The sequence below is a fragment of the Arachis hypogaea genome, chromosome 11 (genome assembly GCF_003086295.3).
Source record: "Arachis hypogaea cultivar Tifrunner chromosome 11, arahy.Tifrunner.gnm2.J5K5, whole genome shotgun sequence".
Classification (NCBI taxonomy): domain Eukaryota; kingdom Viridiplantae; phylum Streptophyta; class Magnoliopsida; order Fabales; family Fabaceae; genus Arachis; species Arachis hypogaea.
Genome location: NC_092046.1, coordinates 47,342,183 through 47,361,576, shown reverse-complemented (window position 1 = coordinate 47,361,576; position 19,394 = coordinate 47,342,183). Strand labels below are relative to the sequence as shown.

The window sequence follows — 19,394 nt, the reverse complement described above, 5'->3', positions numbered from 1 at the left end:
AAAATCTTTTTTTTGATATAGTTCTTTTGTGATAATCCAAGAATACCTTGAGAGCGATCTCTTAGTATCTCGATTCCTAATACAAAAGAGGCATCACCAAGATCTTTTATTTTGAATTTGTTCAATAGAAATTTCTTAGTTTCTTGCGACAAGCCTATATCGTTACTGGAAAATAGAATGTCATCGACATATAAGACCAAAAATATGTATTTACTCCCACTAAACTTGTGGCACACACATTTATCTATAATATTTACCTTAAAACCATATGAGAAAATTGGTGCACGAAATTGTGATCCTTAACAACGGCGCCAAAAACTTGGTGCTCGGAACGTAATTCACACACTTTGTCACAACTTCGCACAACTAACCAGCAAGTGCACTGGGTCGTCCAAGTAATAAACCTTACGTGAGTAAGGGTCGATCCCACGGAGATTGTCGGCTTGAAGCAAGCTATGGTTACCTTGTAAATCTCAGTCAGGCGGATTCAAATGGTTATGGTGAATTGATAATTAAAATATATTTAAAATATAAAATAGGATAGAGATACTTATGTAATTCATTTGTGAGAATTTCAGATAAGCGTATGGAGATGCTCTTGTTCCTTCTGAATCTCTGCTTTCCTGCTGTCTTCATCCAATCCTTCCTACTCCTTTCCATGGCAAGCTTTGTGTAGGGCATCACCGTTGTCAATGGCTACTTCCCATCCTCTCAGTGAAAATGGTCCAAGATGCGCTGTCACCGCACGGCTATTCATCTGTCAGTTCTCGATCATACTGGAATAGGATTCAGTAATCTTTTTGCGTCTGTCACTACGCCCAGCACTTGCGAGTTTGAAGCTCGTCACAGCCATCCCTTCTCGGATCCTACTCGAAATACCACAGACAAGGTTTAGACTTTCCAGACCTCAAGAATGGCCGCCAATAGTTTTAGCCTATACCACGAAGACTCTGATCTCACGATCAGAAGGCTAAGAGATATACATTCAAGCTTGTTGGCATGTAGAACGAAAGTGTTTGTCAGGCACGCGTTCATAAGTGAGAATGATGATGAGCGTCACATAATCATCACATTCATCATGTTCTTGTGTGCGAATGGATATCTTAGAGAAGAAATAGGCTTGAATTGAATAGAAAAACAATAGTACTTTGCATTACTTCATGAGGAACAGCAGAGCTCCACACCTTAATCTATGATGTGTAGAAACTCTACCGTTGAAAATACATAAGAACAAGGTCCAGGCATGGCCGAATGGCCAGCCTCCCCAAATGGCATATGAATTCAAAAATAGGGAAAAAGACCCCTAGTACAATAGTAAAGAGTTCTATTTATCCTAAACTAGTTACTAGGGTTACAGAATTGAGTAAATGATGCAGAAAATCACTTCCGGGCCCACTTGGTGTGTGCTTGGACTGAGCATTAAAGCTTTCACGTGCAGAGGTCTTTCTTGGAGTTAAATACCAGTTTGTAACATGTTTCTGGCATTTAACTCTGCTTTACAACCTGTTTCTGGCGTTTAACTCCAGAATAGGGCAGAGAACTGGCGTTGAACATCAGTTTGCGTTGTCTAAACTCAGGCAAAGTATGGACTATTATATATTTCTGAAAAGCGCTGGATGTCTACTTTCCAACGCAATTGAGAGCGCACCATTTGGACTCTTGTAACTCTAGAAAATCCACTTTGAGTGCAGGGAGGTCAGAATCCAACAGCATCTGCAGTCCTTCTTCAACCTCTGAATCTGATTTTTGCTCAAGTCCCTCAATTTCAGCCAGAAATTATCTGAAATAATAGAAAAACACACAAACTCATAGTAAAGTCCAGAAATGTGAATTTTATTTAAAAACTAATAAAAATATACTAAAAACTAACTAAATCATACTAAAAACTATGTAAAAACAATGCCAAAAAGCGTATAAATTATCTGCTCATCAATAATGCCATGATTAAACTTGTGATACCATTGACGGGAAGCTTGTTTTAGATTATAGATAGATTTTCTCTTTTTTTCTATTGGATCTCCTTAATGGTACTTCTTGAGGTTGTTGAGCTTCATATATGGGTTGGGTTGAGGAGGATTCTCATTATTTTCCTATGCTCTAGCAGTATCTTTAGCAACAATAATATTCTCATTATTCTCTTGTACTGTAACTGGATCTACAGTAGGATTCTCATTGTGCTCTTGTACTATAACTGTATCTTGAACAATAATAGGCACAAGGACCTAATCATTGGCAGTTATAGAATCCTCATCAAAAGCAACATTCCTAATATTTCCTTCCCCCCAAACTCAACATCCTCAAGAAATCTCGCATTTTTCGTTTCAAAAATAGAGCTTGATGTAGGATTGTAAAACTTGTACTCCCGTGAATGCTCAGCATAACCAACAAAGTAGCAACTACTTATCCTTGAGTCCAATTTTGTTTCATGTGACCTATAAGGTCGCGCCTCAGCTAGACATCCCCAAATATGCAAATGCTTTATACTGGGCCTTTTCCTAGTCCAAATTTCATATGGGATTTTGTTAACTGCTTTGCTTGGCACCCTATTAATGATGTACACTACAGTCTTTAAGGCTTCTCTCCAGAGTGATTCAGACAAGGAAGAATGACTAATCATACTTCTCACCATGTCCTTAAGAGTTCGGTTCCTTTGCTTTGTAACACCATTCATGCTAGGTTTGCCTGGCATGGTGTATTACGGAATAATACCACACTCCTCTAGGAAAAGAGCAAAAGGCCTGGGATGTTGCTCACCTGAACCGTCATATCTTCCATAGTATTCACCACCACGATAAGATTTGACAGCTTTAATTTTCTTTCCAAGTTGAAGTGCAACTTCAACTTTGAAAGACTTGAAAACATCCAAGGCTTGGAACTCTTCATGAATTAAATATAGATACCCGTAATGAGACTAATCATCTATGAACGTAATAAAGTATCATTTTCCATTCCAAGAGATAGTAGGGAATGGGCCACATATATCGATATGTATTAGTTTTAAGACCTCTTTAGCTCTCTCAGCACCTAATTTCCTTTCGTTTGTCCTTTTCCCCTTTATGCACTCAATGCAGACTTCAAAGTCTACCAAATTTAGGGGTCCAAAATTTCATCCGACATGAGCCTCTGAGTTCTCTGTTTAGTTTTCGTTTTGTACCTGTTTGCAGTATTTCATTATTATAGGAATTCAAATCAAGCCCATATAGATTATCCACCAAATGACCAGAGCAAATATTATTCGAATTATAAAATAGACTGATTGTATTATTTCTGAACAAACAAAAAATAACCTGATTTGTCCAAACGAGAAACAGAAACCAAATTCCGTCTAAATGACGGTACATAAAATGTCTCTAATAAATCCAATTAAAATTCACTCGTGGAACATAATCTAAAGGTTCCTATAGCTTCGATTGTAACTATATTGGCGTCTACCACATAGATGTATCTTTCAGCATCACTTGGCGGTCGACTCCACAGGCAACCCTGCATAGTAACACTTACATGAGTAGTAGTAGCAGAATCTACCCACCAAGTATCAACAGGTGCATAACTTAAACTAGTCTCAGAACAAACGAAAGTAAGAATTATACCCTTCTTTTCACTCCAAGTGGCATATTTAGTACAATCCTTCTTCATGTGTCCCACCTTCTTATAGAAGAAACAGGTTGAAACTTGATCCTGTTTCTTAGCTTTTTTCTGCTGAGAAGGCACATCCGCAGTAGTATCACGCTTTCTTTTATACTGAGAAGATGAAGCCATGTGAGCACTTTCAGTCTTATCTTGCTGTAGCCTCTCTTCTTCTTACACACAGTGAGATATAAGCTCATTTAAGGACCAAGTGTCATTCAAAGTGTTATAACTCACTTTGAATTACCTAAAGTGTGCAAGAAGGAAAATCAAAATGAAATGCACGAGTAAATCTTCAGACAACTCTAACTTTAGTGCTTTCAATTTCGAAGCAAGATGAGACATTTCCATAATGTACTCTCTTATGTTCCCTTTACCTTTATACCTCGTAGAGATAAGTTTGCTCAAAAGACTACTTGCCACCGCCTTTTAATTCTTAGTAAAGAATTTTTCAACATCTTTCGGGAACTGTTTAGCATCTTTATCCTCAGTAATTGAGCCCCGAAACGCCACAGGAATTGAGTGCTTCATGATCATAATGCTCATTCGATTGGATCTCTCCCACTTCTCTATTTTAATCTCATTGAGATTTTTCGGAGTGGAAGTGGGTTTCTCCTCTCGAAGAACTATATCTAGATCTATACAACCGAGGACAATCTCCACGGTATCCTTCCAAACTTTAAAGTTTGAACCATTCAGCATAGAAATACTACTAATTTGTGCAGAAACATTGGTAGCTGAAGCTATAGTTTCTGGATTAGAACAAAAAGAACATGCAGTAAACATTAGTTAAATAATGGAAAAAAATTCATATTGAGATATCTAGAACAACATTAATTTTCAATCTTTGGATAGAAAATTAACTGTAAGTGATATTCTCATTGTAGTAATCAAATATTGTCAAAATTCCTGTCACACATTAAGCCTTTCTTTGGACCGACTTAATGCGCACATGGAAACTTAAACTTCACAACCTATTTATTACCGCATATATTTTCTATTAATTGGCCAAACAATAACCTTTCTTTGGGTCGATTATTGACCGCATAATTAATAGAAAATAAACAAAAGTGTGCAATGCTTATTATTTGGCCAAACAATAAACTTCCTTTGGGCTAATTATTGTCCGCATAAATAATAAGCATTACTTTATTCTTAATTAGTTACCCAAACATGTATTTACCATCAATATGTATATATAATTCGGCCAAATATAGACCTTTCTTTGGGCTGACCAATATTCGCATGAATTATATATCACCATATTCCTTATGTTTTAAATAAATCAATTTTTACAAAAGAGGCTACTTTGAAAGCATAATGTTCAATCAATTTATTCTGAAACCAAATCTTTATAAAATAGGTGGGTATAATAATCCAAATTGTTACTAGTTTCCTTATGTAACAATTAAATAATAACATTATTTTCTATTACTCAAATATTATTAATGTGTACACATAACTTGACCAAATATAAATCTTACTTTGGGTAGATTAATATTCGCATAAGTCACATATACATAATAATCCTTATATCCCAAGAGGATAATCAATCAATTTTGTACCAAATTAATGGCACACACAATTAAAACAAGGTTTAATTACTCTGTTGGTCCCTATAGTTTCGCAAAATTTTTAATTAGGTTCTTATATTTTTTTTCCTTTTAATTGGGTCCCTATACGTTAATTTTTTTTCAATTTAGTCCATTTTAATGTTAAACGTCAAAAAAATATTTGTGAATTGTGAAATTACTTTTATACCCTTAGGGACCTAATTAAAAAGAAAAAAAATATAGAGACTTAATTAAAAATTCGGTAAAACTATAAATATTCAATGAAAGATATTCCTATAATCCCTATTCAATAATTCTAAGACATGAAAAATATTCCTATAATCCCTTTTATGTTGTCACTATTGTAACACCCTAACTACCAGAGCTCACACTTCCGGCTGCGCGACTCTGATAGCTCGGACATTACGACGACACTTATACTATTTAATACTAAAATATGAGCCTGTTTAAAACTTTAAACCGCAATACCGCTCCCAAAGATACTTTCGTTCGATAACGTACATCCATAAATACCATACAACTTACAAAAACTCATAAAGAGTACATCCATATATACATATATATATATATTTACAAACATTAACCAACACAATCCCTATCCCTCTCACAGAATATATCAAGATAAAGGCGAGGGTACAATAAATAATCTATATCGATACAGAACATATCAATAACTAAATAAACTCTTCGTAACTTCTGCGCCCATATCCTGAAAGGGGAAAAATGTAGGGGGGGTGAGAACATCATCCTCGAAAGGGTTCTCAGTAGAGGGTTTTTGGGAATTACTGTAATAGGATACATGAAGATAAACCGTACCAGTGATTAATAACCGTCTTATGCCTCCTTTCAAAAACAACAGTTTACAATAAAAGTAAAGTTGGAAATCTTTTCTAAAAGAGGAACCGTTTAATTCTCAAAACTCAAAAGCCTTCCGAAACGGTTTATTTATGTTGAACCAAAATAGCCTTTCATATTTTATTCCAAACCAGAAACACAAAACTGAAATCAACCATCGATTCACCTCATTCCAACCACGGCCCTAGGCCCAAACAATCCAACCATCAACCAATCACCACAGTCCAACAGAGTCCCAGATGCAAACACAGATAGGAAGTTCAAGCACAAACAAACAGTTATTACAAGTAGAACAGTTAGCAATTAATCACATAGGCAAACCAAGTATAATATGCACACCCAACCAATGTCACACAAATGCATATGATGCATGCCTGTCCCTAGTGGCTGATGATATCATCTGTCGGTTATAGAGCCAACCCGACAAGTCCTGGTAGCTAACCATTGGACTGTCCCTCTGTCGTGCATCCCCAACTCGAGTTATACTCATCATAAACTTGATCATAATCATGATCCATATCCATCACCCTCACTGGTGAATATTTATCCATCACCATCACTGGTGAATATTTATGGGGGCGAGCTCATCCGGGGCTTTCACAGTGCCCGGCCACACTTACGACATAGGGTCAACAGAGTATCAAGTCTCAACCTGGAGCACGTGGTGGCTAGCCACTGCTACTACCCAGGGAACTCGTATCTCAGATAGTGGAAGTGCAACATTCACATCTATCAATGATTCAGCATAAACATGCATTCAATCTCATCCATGGATCAACATCCATCTCAGCCATCTGGCTCACGGTTCATTCTAGAACCAGCCAATATTCATATCATACACAGCCATTCCGGCTCACGGTTCAATCCAGAACCAATCAATATGTATAAACATACACAGCCATTCCGGCTCTCAATAAAACAGCACTTCCACATTCAAAATCATCAAATTCATGAAATCGGCATTTAAGCCATAAATCATTTTCTCAACTCATTTCACTTTGAAATCGAGTTTCAACTCTTTTCAGCCTTGGCTTTAAAGATCTCATTTCTCAAATCATCTCAGGCTCATAAGCCACTTTTACTCAAGGTAAATTCTCCTTTCAAAACAATGCCACTCTCGGCATCCTCTTTCCAAAACTTCCATAATCATGGCAAGTTAAAAGCCTCTTTGAGATATTCAAAATCACCCATCCAACAATGGGATTTTATAACAAAAGTTTCTCGGCAGAGTCCCAAGTCTTTAGGGGAGAATAACATATCTCATTTCACCAAATTCATTTAAAATCATTAAAACATTGGCTTTCTGATTTGAGTAAGAAAATAGGATCTAAGCCAAACCGAGTCACGTAATCTTTACTTCTTTCAAAACCATTTCCTTTACTTAAACAAAACCGGCTTCAATTCCATAATTAAATCTGAAGCGTTTCAAACTGATAAGAGAATCCTTTTTGTTGTGTTAAACTAGAGTTCAAAAGATACTTTGAATCTTATTTAAAACGTCAAAATAATGAGGCTCATCACTCGAAATCCAATTCCTTTTAAAATTACGAAAACTCTCCCAAGGGACAATCTTTGTGTTTAATAGAGAAAAACATAAACCCGTTTTACCTTTTAAAACAGCCTCAAAGCAAAATTCTCTTTCGAATGACTTGTACCCAAAGACATACTGTTCTTCTTGGAAAATAAGGAGAAATCATGATTCTCTTTTCAATAATTCTTTCAACGCATAACTTCATTGCTTTCTTAATTGTTCTAAGTAAAGGTAATAAAAGAAGCCATAATTTCACAATCCTCAAAATAGATAGGAAAGGCATTAAACTCAAAATTCCCCAATTAACATTTCAAATAAGGACTCGGATTCTATAGAAATTTCGGCAGCACCTCCCCTAAAACTTGGACTTTTGCCACCCGGTTCGGGTCCCAACTAAACCGTTTCTCATTCCTTTTCAACAGCTCAAAACCAGAAATCAATTCAAAACAAGCTAAATCCAACAGTCGCCTCAGTGGCATATCTCAAGGAAGCCATTTCAAAAATCAACTCAATATCAACCGATTTAACTCATTTATAAAGCTTTAAAGAATCGGTTCAGCAATAAATCATTTATCAAAACCAGAGCAATTAAAACAACCCAGGCTGGATTTCAAGAGCATTCTATCTTTCGCATCATCAAAATAATTGACTCAATTCAAACCAATCCTCAACGGATTAAACTTATTTCAAATATTTAAAGAATCAACTTCAAACATTACATTTCACAAGCCACACAACAATTCAGCCAAGCCAACATCCATAATCATTCGAGTCAATCAAATAATACATAAGGCAGATACAATCACTAATTACACCATATCTCACATCAGTATCCATATGTAATAATTCCAATAATAAACTGTAGTTTTCGGAAAGCGCCCCTACCTCAGCAAGAAAAACTTAACCCAAGCGTGTCAACTGAACTCTTTTCGCTCTGCCCGAAATCACCGACAATCAGAACCCGACTCGGCTTGCTCTCTCGAAAGCAGAAACCGCTACAAGCGGCATAAGCAAACCGGATTCTAACTCCTAAAACCATTAACATCGCAAATACTTTATTACACGGAACAGAGCACTAACGCAGGGCTTTCGAAAATCAAAATACTCACTGAAATCACAAAACGAAGCAGTCGCAGCTCCCTATCAACCCGGCAGTGGCTCCGTCAGTAACCCCAAGTGACAATCGCGAGCAAAAACACCGGTGACGGTAACTGTAACAACCACGCGGCGTTAACAACCTTTCCGAAATTCCAACAGAACAGAAACCAAACTCAAAGAACTTACCGGCAGTGGAACACGGTGGCAGCAGGGTCTCAAGTGGTAGAAACTCAGCCCGGAGCTCCGGCGGCCATGGCAGCAGATTTTGACGGCACGGCAGCAAGGGCGAGGAACCACCCACCATCATCGCGTCTCATCCTCTCCCGCTACTGACAAGGACAGCAACCACCATAGCAACCCGGCCTCAGCAGCGGCTTCCAACGGCAACAGCGGCGCGCTCAACCCAGAATCCGAATGGAGCTCAGTAGGAGTGACGGCCATGAGTGACAGTGACGCGAGCTTCGATGGTGGCAGGAAGTGATGGCGGCTGAGCGCGGTGGCTACCCTCCTCACGGCGCGTCTCTCTCTCGCGCGACTGGCGACGGCGCGGCTAGGAGTGACGGTGTGACGAACAGAGGCGGCGGCACGGCGTGGACCCTCCTCGCAAGGCCTTTCCGTCAGTCTCTTCCCCTCTCGCCTCAGCCCCGATTTGTGACAGAGTCGGCCCGCAAACAACGGTGGCGACCTCAACTGGGCAGGACGCGGTGGCAGGACGCTTCCCCGCGTGTAGCAGCTCGGCGTCTCACTCGGAGGCATCGGCGGTGGTGGCGAGACTTAGTGGCGCCGGCAAACATCTCTCTTCTTCCACTTCCCTCTGCCATTCCTTCTGTTTCGTTCAAGAAGAAAGGAAAGCAACGCATGCTACTGCTGTTGATGAGGGCACATTGTGGGTGCTATGGCTGGGTCTTGGGAGAAAATGGGTTACCGGGTCATGGGTTAGGGTTTTAGGGTTAGGGCTTCATTTTCAAAAATTAGGGTTAAGGGTATGGGCATTTTAGTAATTTCACTTAAAATTGGGAATAATATAGTAATTGAAACCCAGATTAAATCCAACATTATTTGTACATAGAAAATACTATTTGCTTATCAATTTCACAAATTATTTTCAATAAGATGCCCAAATCTAAAATTAGAAATAATATGCTTAATTTCTTCATTTTCCAAAATAGCAGTAATAATATTTAAAATATTACTTATCTAATCCAATTCATATAAAATCCTTATTATTTCATAACTATCAACCTTATACTTTAAATATAGAAAATAATCCAATAATTATAAAATTGGATAATAACCATAACTTATCTCAAATCCAATAAATCAAAACTTGCCTTAATTATCTTTAATAAAATAATTTCTGAAATTAAGGCTATAAATAACCATATGATTTTGAGACTTGATCATAATAAGACTTTTTCAAAAGCTCCGGGTCTTACATCCTACCCACCTTATAAAAATTTTCGCCCTCGAAAATTGATACAAAACGAAAGAAGTTCCATAACAGTTCACCCTTGAACACATTTAAGGAAGAAGCAAAAATATCTCAAAATATAATCATATATACGATTTTCAAATACTTTGATTGTCATAAGCATAAGGATGTAAAGGTAGGAGTGTGATTGCAAAGCAAAAGTTACAAGATCGGCTCAATGCAAAAGCTAACATGGGTCAATCATGTGATAGTGGGGCAAGGCATCAAAGGCTATCAAACAGGATGGAGTTAAAACGATGTGCTCAATATCTGCACACTAATCTTATATCAACCTCAAGGTTTCAACTTTCCAATTCCATCAAGCACCTTACAAACCCCAAATTTGATCACAAGCCTGACAATCACAAACCCGTTCGCAAGGAACAAAATGCCCACAACTCATACGTTGCACACCTACCGCTTCAACTTCCGTATACACATCACATCTTAAAGAACTAACGTATCGCGTTACTACGTCTACAAGTCACACGTGATATCAAAACCATTCTCGAGTCTACTCAGAAGAATATGAGATCTTAGAAAGGAGAGACGGATGTCAAAGACAATAGTCATAGATTTGAAAGAATATATCCAATCCCAGATAAACAAGGATGTTCAAGCAATAAAGTTTGCTAGACATAATTCAATTGACAACTTCAAAGATAACCCTTAGATCAAAGAAGTTCAATAGGATCAATAAGAAGAAAACCAACGCATCAGTTTGAAACAAACTCAAGCTGAGTCGAGGAAGCATGAGGTTTACAGAAAAGAATATTTCAAACCCAAGACAAAGCTCACAAAACTCAAGAGCACGATTAAAAGTACTTCCAAATACATTGTTCATAGAGGAACAGAAACTTGCAGAAAAACCACTTCGCAATCTAAAAGAAAGGTTAATTAACAACATCCTTCAAGAGAGTAACAAAAGTATAATCGTGGCTTTGCTTTAATGCAAGTTCATATTGAAATAGATTTTGTCGAGTTCTAAAAACAAGGTGCACATGGGTTTGGCTAAAGGCTAAAATATTTTCTTCAAATATTTTAGAAAGATAATTAGATGCACAACTTAACCAGAAGCAGTTCATAAAACTCGGGAGAGGAATCAAAGGCTTGTTCAAAAATTCTCAAAGTTCATATTCAAACAAGCGTGTATAACATTCGTAGCAAGGATGAAAGAGAAAATTAAACTCCTTTTAGAAAAGAAACTCCAAGGCAAAAATTTGCACACAATCTGGTAAGGAAATAAGTGGTGTGTTACAAACAAACTGGTTTCCACTAAACAAGGAAGCTTTCCAAAACTTCATTTAAAATGGTGCATGGCAACTTTAAATTAATTTCGTCAAAATTGGACAATGGTTTTAATCTCAATCAAACAACAGAAAATAAATCCCATTTAATATTTCATCAAAGAGAATTCGAGACTTCTTTAAAAGGTTCAAAACAAGACTCCAAAAGCGTTCTTGAAATCACCATCTCGGAATAACATTCAAGAAGTCTAAGATGTACTAAAAAGGAGTCAAGCCTTGCAAGAAAGGATCTTAAATTAGAGTAGTTCAAATAAGATCCACTAAACATGAAATATCAAACAAGTTTTAAATTAATCCGAAAGAATACAAAAGTCATAGAAAAGACAACTCAATCATTTGTAATTTTTCAATGATAAATCTTTAACTAAAAACTCTTGTAGAGATAATAGGAGAATAAACAATGCACTATCTTGAAACGAATCAAACTGACCCACATAAGGATGAGATTCACAAGAGGGGACAAACCAAGATCAATGGTAATGTTCACAAGATGTAAAAGATTAGTTAAAAACAGAATCACGTATGACATTCATAGAGGTGAAAAGCTTAAGAAGGAACCAGTCCGTTCATAAGAAGAAAGCTATGAATCCAATATTTTCAAAAGAACAACAATGGCATAAACTATGTAGTATGCTAAATCAAACTCAAATCAAAATGAATTAAGTAAGTTTATCAAACGAAACTCAACCGGGATAAAAGTGAAAAATTCTTTCTTTCCAAAATTTTGAAAAATACCCAAATACATAATCAAATGAAGTTGTGCAGTGGAACTATAGTAAAATTACTAGAAGGTCAAATTGTAATTTAAGGTAAATGCAGTTCCATAAACCAGTAAAAGTACAGGCAGGGTATTGGAAATAAATAGTTGTCAAACTGTATAAGTAATCTCAAAGTTTCATATATAGAAAAGTATATATCTAATCAACAGCAATTTATAAAATCTCAAAATTGGCCGTGATCACTGTCAAGTAAGAGAAAAACTGAATCAACAATTTCTCAAAGAATGGACTCAGAACCCAGAGTTAAAAGTCACAGCACATTAAGACAAGTTCAAGGCTATATCAAAGGATACTTGAATCAAGAAGAACTCAAACAGAGGAAGATAGATGCAACAGGGATCTTAAACCAGCATATGCACTTAAGGTCAAGCAAGAATGCATATCGATAGAGGAATAGAGTTGAAAAATCAAACTACTTTCCAAAGGATTAGAAAACAAGGACTTCAAGTTAGGATACAAAAGAACAGGTCAACTCGAATAGAATTCAAGACACACAACTGAATAGCCTCGAGAAATAGTTTCCAACGTTTCCAAAACCCGCGATTCGCTTTACTCAAAACTCGTATAACATCTATGATAACCCATCAATGCCTTCATATACATAATTCACTAGTATTAAGCCGGCCAAACTTAATACCAAGAATTATGCAATGCAAGACTAACAGCGTTAATCAATAGACCGTCATGTGCATAAAGCTCTAATTCTCGTCATTCGACAAGACTTAATACATGACAAACACTCAGAGTATGCAATTGAAGCATAGTCAGTCCATTCCTCAGGCTCTACAGGAAGAACTGCTCTGATACCATAATGTAACACCCTAACTACCAGAGCTCACACTTCCGGCTGCGCGACTCTGATAGCTCGGACATTACGACGACACTTATACTATTTAATACTAAAATATGAGCCTGTTTAAAACTTTAAACCGCAATACCGCTCCCAAAGATACTTTCGTTCGATAACGTACATCCATAAATACCATACAACTTACAAAAACTCATAAAGAGTACATCCATATATACATATATATATATATATATATATATATATATATATTTACAAACATTAACCAACACAATCCCTATCCCTCTCACAGAATATATCAAGATAAAGGCGAGGGTACAATAAATAATCTATATCGATACAGAACATATCAATAACTAAATAAACTCTTCGTAACTTCTGCGCCCATATCCTGAAAGGGGAAAAATGTAGGGGGGTGAGAACATCATCCTCGAAAGGGTTCTCAGTAGAGGGTTTTTGGGAATTACTGTAATAGGATACATGAAGATAAACCGTACCAGTGATTAATAACCGTCTTATGCATCCTTTCAAAAACAACAGTTTACAATAAAAGTAAAGTTGGAAATCTTTTCTAAAAGAGGAACCGTTTAATTCTCAAAACTCAAAAGCCTTCCGAAACGGTTTATTTATGTTGAACCAAAATAGCCTTTCATATTTTATTCCAAACCAGAAACACAAAACTGAAATCAACCATCGATTCACCTCATTCCAACCACGGCCCTAGGCCCAAACAATCCAACCATCAACCAATCACCACAGTCCAACAGAGTCCCAGATACAAACACAGATAGGAAGTTCAAGCACAAACAAACAGTTATTACAAGTAGAACAGTTAGCAATTAATCACATAGGCAAACCAAGTATAATATGCACACCCAACCAATGTCACACAAATGCATATGATGCATGCCTGTCCCTAGTGGCTGATGATATCATCTGTCGGTTATAGAGCCAACCCGACAAGTCCTGGTAGCTAACCATTGGACTGTCCCTCTGTCGTGCATCCCCAACTCGAGTTATACTCATCATAAACTTGATCATAATCATGATCCATATCCATCACCCTCACTGGTGAATATTTATCCATCACCATCACTGGTGAATATTTATGGGGGCGAGCTCATCCGGGGCTTTCACAGTGCCCGGCCACACTTACGACATAGGGTCAACAGAGTATCAAGTCTCAACCTGGAGCACGTGGTGGCTAGCCACTGCTACTACCCAGGGAACTCGTATCTCAGATAGTGGAAGTGCAACATTCACATCTATCAATGATTCAGCATAAACATGCATTCAATCTCATCCATGGATCAACATCCATCTCAGCCATCCGGCTCACGGTTCATTCTAGAACCAGCCAATATTCATATCATACACAGCCATTCCGGCTCACGGTTCAATCCAGAACCAATCAATATGTATAAACATACACAGCCATTCCGGCTCTCAATAAAACAGCACTTCCACATTCAAAATCATCAAATTCATGAAATCGGCATTTAAGCCATAAATCATTTTCTCAACTCATTTCACTTTGAAATCGAGTTTCAACTCTTTTCAGCCTTGGCTTTAAAGATCTCATTTCTCAAATCATCTCAGGCTCATAAGCCACTTTTACTCAAGGTAAATTCTCCTTTCAAAACAATGCCACTCTCGGCATCCTCTTTCCAAAACTTCCATAATCATGGCAAGTTAAAAGCCTCTTTGAGATATTCAAAATCACCCATCCAACAATGGGATTTTATAACAAAAGTTTCTCGGCAGAGTCCCAAGTCTTTAGGGGAGAATAACATATCTCATTTCACCAAATTCATTTAAAATCATTAAAACATTGGCTTTCTGATTTGAGTAAGAAAATAGGTTCTAAGCCAAATCGAGTCACGTAATCTTTACTTCTTTCAAAACCATTTCCTTTACTTAAACAAAACCGGCTTCAATTCCATAATTAAATCTGAAGCGTTTCAAACTGATAAGAGAATCCTTTTTGTTGTGTTAAACTAGAGTTCAAAAGATACTTTGAATCTTATTTAAAACGTCAAAATAATGAGGCTCATCACTCGAAATCCAATTCCTTTTAAAATTACGAAAACTCTCCCAAGGGACAATCTTTGTGTTTAATAGAGAAAAACATAAACCCGTTTTACCTTTTAAAACAGCCTCAAAGCAAAATTCTCTTTCGAATGACTTGTACCCAAAGACATACTGTTCTTCTTGGAAAATAAGGAGAAATCATGATTCTCTTTTCAATAATTCTTTCAACGCATAACTTCATTGCTTTCTTAATTGTTCTAAGTAAAGGTAATAAAAGAAGCCATAATTTCACAATCCTCAAAATAGATAGGAAAGGCATTAAACTCAAAATTCCCCAATTAACATTTCAAATAAGGACTCGGATTCTATAGAAATTTCGGCAGCACCTCCCCTAAAACTTGGACTTTTGCCACCCGGTTCGGGTCCCAACTAAACCGTTTCTCATTCCTTTTCAACAGCTCAAAACCAGAAATCAATTCAAAACAAGCTAAATCCAACAGTCGCCTCAGTGGCATATCTCAAGGAAGCCATTTCAAAAATCAACTCAATATCAACCGATTTAACTCATTTATAAAGCTTTAAAGAATCGGTTCAGCAATAAATCATTTATCAAAACCAGAGCAATTAAAACAACCCAGGCTGGATTTCAAGAGCATTCTATCTTTCGCATCATCAAAATAATTGACTCAATTCAAACCAATCCTCAACGGATTAAACTTATTTCAAATATTTAAAGAATCAACTTCAAACATTACATTTCACAAGCCACACAACAATTCAGCCAAGCCAACATCCATAATCATTCGAGTCAATCAAATAATACATAAGGCAGATACAATCACTAATTACACCATATCTCACATCAGTATCCATATGTAATAATTCCAATAATAAACTGTAGTTTTCGGAAAGCGCCCCTACCTCAGCAAGAAAAACTTAACCCAAGCGTGTCAACTGAACTCTTTTCGCTCTGCCCGAAATCACCGACAATCAGAACCCGACTCGGCTTGCTCTCTCGAAAGCAGAAACCGCTACAAGCGGCATAAGCAAACCGGATTCTAACTCCTAAAACCATTAACATCGCAAATACTTTATTACACGGAACAGAGCACTAACGCAGGGCTTTCGAAAATCAAAATACTCACTGAAATCACAAAACGAAGCAGTCGCAGCTCCCTATCAACCCGGCAGTGGCTCCGTCAGTAACCCCAAGTGACAATCGCGAGCAAAAACACCGGTGACGGTAACTGTAACAACCACGCGGCGTTAACAACCTTTCCGAAATTCCAACAGAACAGAAACCAAACTCAAAGAACTTACCGGCAGTGGAACACGGTGGCAGCAGGGTCTCAAGTGGTAGAAACTCAGCCCGGAGCTCCGGCGGCCATGGCAGCAAGGGCGAGGAACCACCCACCATCATCGCGTCTCATCCTCTCCCGCTACTGACAAGGACAGCAACCACCATAGCAACCCGGCCTCAGCAGCGGCTTCCAACGGCAACAGCGGCGCGCTCAACCCAGAATCCGAATGGAGCTCAGTAGGAGTGACGGCCATGAGTGACAGTGACGCGAGCTTCGATGGTGGCAGGAAGTGATGGCGGCTGAGCGCGGTGGCTACCCTCCTCACGGCGCGTCTCTCTCTCGCGCGACTGGCGACGGCGCGGCTAGGAGTGACGGTGTGACGAACAGAGGCGGCGGCACGGCGTGGACCCTCCTCGCAAGGCCTTTCCGTCAGTCTCTTCCCCTCTCGCCTCAGCCCCGATTTGTGACAGAGTCGGCCCGCGAACAACGATGGCGACCTCAACTGGGCAGGACGCGGTGGCAGGACGCTTCCCCGCGTGTAGCAGCTCGGCGTCTCACTCGGAGGCATCGGCGGTGGTGGCGAGACTTAGTGGCGCCGGCAAACATCTCTCTTCTTCCACTTCCCTCTGCCATTCCTTCTGTTTCGTTCAAGAAGAAAGGAAAGCAACGCATGCTACTGCTGCTGATGAGAGCACATTGTGGGTGCTATGGCTGGGTCTTGGGAGAAAATGGGTTACCGGGTCATGGGTTAGGGTTTTAGGGTTAGGGCTTCATTTTCAAAAATTAGGGTTAAGGGTATGGGCATTTTAGTAATTTCACTTAAAATTGGGAATAATATAGTAATTGAAACCCAGATTAAATCCAACATTATTTGTACATAGAAAATACTATTTGCTTATCAATTTCACAAATTATTTTCAATAAGATGCCCAAATCTAAAATTAGAAATAATATGCTTAATTTCTTCATTTTCCAAAATAGCAGTAATAATATTTAAAATATTACTTATCTAATCCAATTCATATAAAATTCTTATTATTTCATAACTATCAACCTTATACTTTAAATATAGAAAATAATCCAATAATTATAAAATTGGATAATAACCATAACTTATCTCAAATCCAATAAATCAAAACTTGCCTTAATTATCTTTAATAAAATAATTTCTGAAATTAAGGCTATAAATAACCATATGATTTTGAGACTTGATCATAATAAGACTTTTTCAAAAGCTCCGGGTCTTACAACTATCATTCTTTTGCTTATTTATATACAAATTGTACCAAAAATACTTTCTCTCTTTTTTTTTCGACTTTCAAAATACCTTATCTTAAGAATCTAAAAAAAAGAATGGATAAAATGAAATAGAAATAGTAGTAATAAACATATATAAAATTCAGTTTTCATCCTTCAAGTATTGATTATGATAATGTATCCAGTTTACATAATAAACTTTACATTAATACTTAAGAGCATACTTACATCTAGTTTGGAATTGGAGGAATGCATCCACCAATTGATATTGTATACAAATAAACAATAATCGATGTAAAATAAAATACTACAATTTTGAATGCGCCCTTTAGCAAATGGACAAAAGATTATCACTATGAAAATCCATGCTATGCCTAATGAATGCAAAATTGGGTGACTTTAATTCAATAGGTAACTACTTATGGCTGTCTAAGAACTTCTCTATAACGACTGAGAATGCCCCAAAGCCAGCACAACCAGCACATGCTGCTTTTGGACCACCTACAATCACAAAGCAACACTAAAGCATTCTGAAACAAAAGTAGAGAATAGATTTTTGAACTAAACAAGAAACATTTAAATCTTAATTGAAAACAGTGTATTCATGCCACATTGCAGCCCAATCTTAATTCATACCACATTGCGCACGGTATCTCACTCGTCTTTCCTCTCTCTGGCGCTTTCTCGTCAGAAGTTCATCCTTCGGCTCTCCTTCTCGAGCTCTTTCGTCTTCTTTTCTGCATTAATCTTTCGCTTCTTTTCCCGGATGAGGTTCAGACAAAACAGGGAAGAAACATCATTCTAAATATTGGAATTCTAAATATTACCAAAGGAGTGCGTATAGAAATGAAGTTGCATTTGGTTAGATACAAATATGTTTGATTAAAATGCGAAAGTGTTCTACTTCTATATTTCCTTTTTCAACGGTTAACTTCGAGCAGAATAGATATTATCTATCTTGTATTGCATATAAAAAAGAACTGAACAAATTAGAAGAAATTCCACACCTGAAATCCAACTGGGGGACTAGGACCTTATCCAACTTTAATATCCTTGTATTGCAAACCTGATTCAGTAGTTACCATAGGCACCTTCATTGCATAAAATGTTCAAAGTCAACATTAGTCATTTAGCTATGGATATTCCAAGTAAAATCCATTAATACCATGGTGGTCATTGATCAAGGGTCTTAAAATGTGAATATTAAAACTTAAGTGCAATCACATAGATTGGTTATTAACAGATTCTTTGCATGATGCACAAATTCTTTGAAAATATAAGAATGTCTGCTATTCCTTTAAGAATGATAGATTCTATTATCAGGAAAGAATAGCTTAGATACTAATAATGCTTTGAATTCCTAAGATTTATTTGAAGAATTTCTCTTAAAAAATAACTGACATTTGAGAAAGGTGCTGACTAACATTAGTAGAAACATGAGATACAATGCAATTACATCAAATATCAAAGTATTATTAGCAATTTACAACAACCATTTGTAATGTCTTAGCAGAGAAAAACAAAGAAAGGAGGCAGAGAAGGGAACAATGTATTCTCACCATACATTTTCAAGCTCCTTCTCACAAGCTTCATCACATAGTTTCGGCTTATCTTCCGGGGGCAAACCAGCTCCTTTGGCTTCCAATGAACCAACAAAGAGGCTTGAGATTCCCAAAGCCAATCCAAGAAAGTTTCTGCGGGAATTGATATTAACCATAGCAGCATATTCAGTTGTATCTGAGGCCTTTGCTTTTA

The 19,394-nt window shown here is 37.4% G+C and overlaps 2 long non-coding RNA genes across 2 annotated transcripts; both read right to left on the bottom strand.

Annotated features, from left to right (window-relative positions):
* Nucleotides 1-8,471: 8,471 nt before the first annotated feature.
* Nucleotides 8,472-8,973, bottom strand: LOC140176525 (uncharacterized). The gene is made up of 3 exons (XR_011868137.1): nucleotides 8,872-8,973; nucleotides 8,697-8,798; nucleotides 8,472-8,616 (listed from the first exon to the last, which is right to left on the bottom strand). It is a non-coding gene; the product is annotated as an uncharacterized lncRNA (long non-coding RNA).
* Nucleotides 8,974-16,001: 7,028 nt separating this feature from the next.
* LOC140176524 (uncharacterized) lies at nucleotides 16,002-16,474 on the bottom strand. The gene is made up of 3 exons (XR_011868136.1): nucleotides 16,402-16,474; nucleotides 16,227-16,328; nucleotides 16,002-16,146 (listed from the first exon to the last, which is right to left on the bottom strand). It is a non-coding gene; the product is annotated as an uncharacterized lncRNA (long non-coding RNA).
* Nucleotides 16,475-19,394: the final 2,920 nt, after the last annotated feature.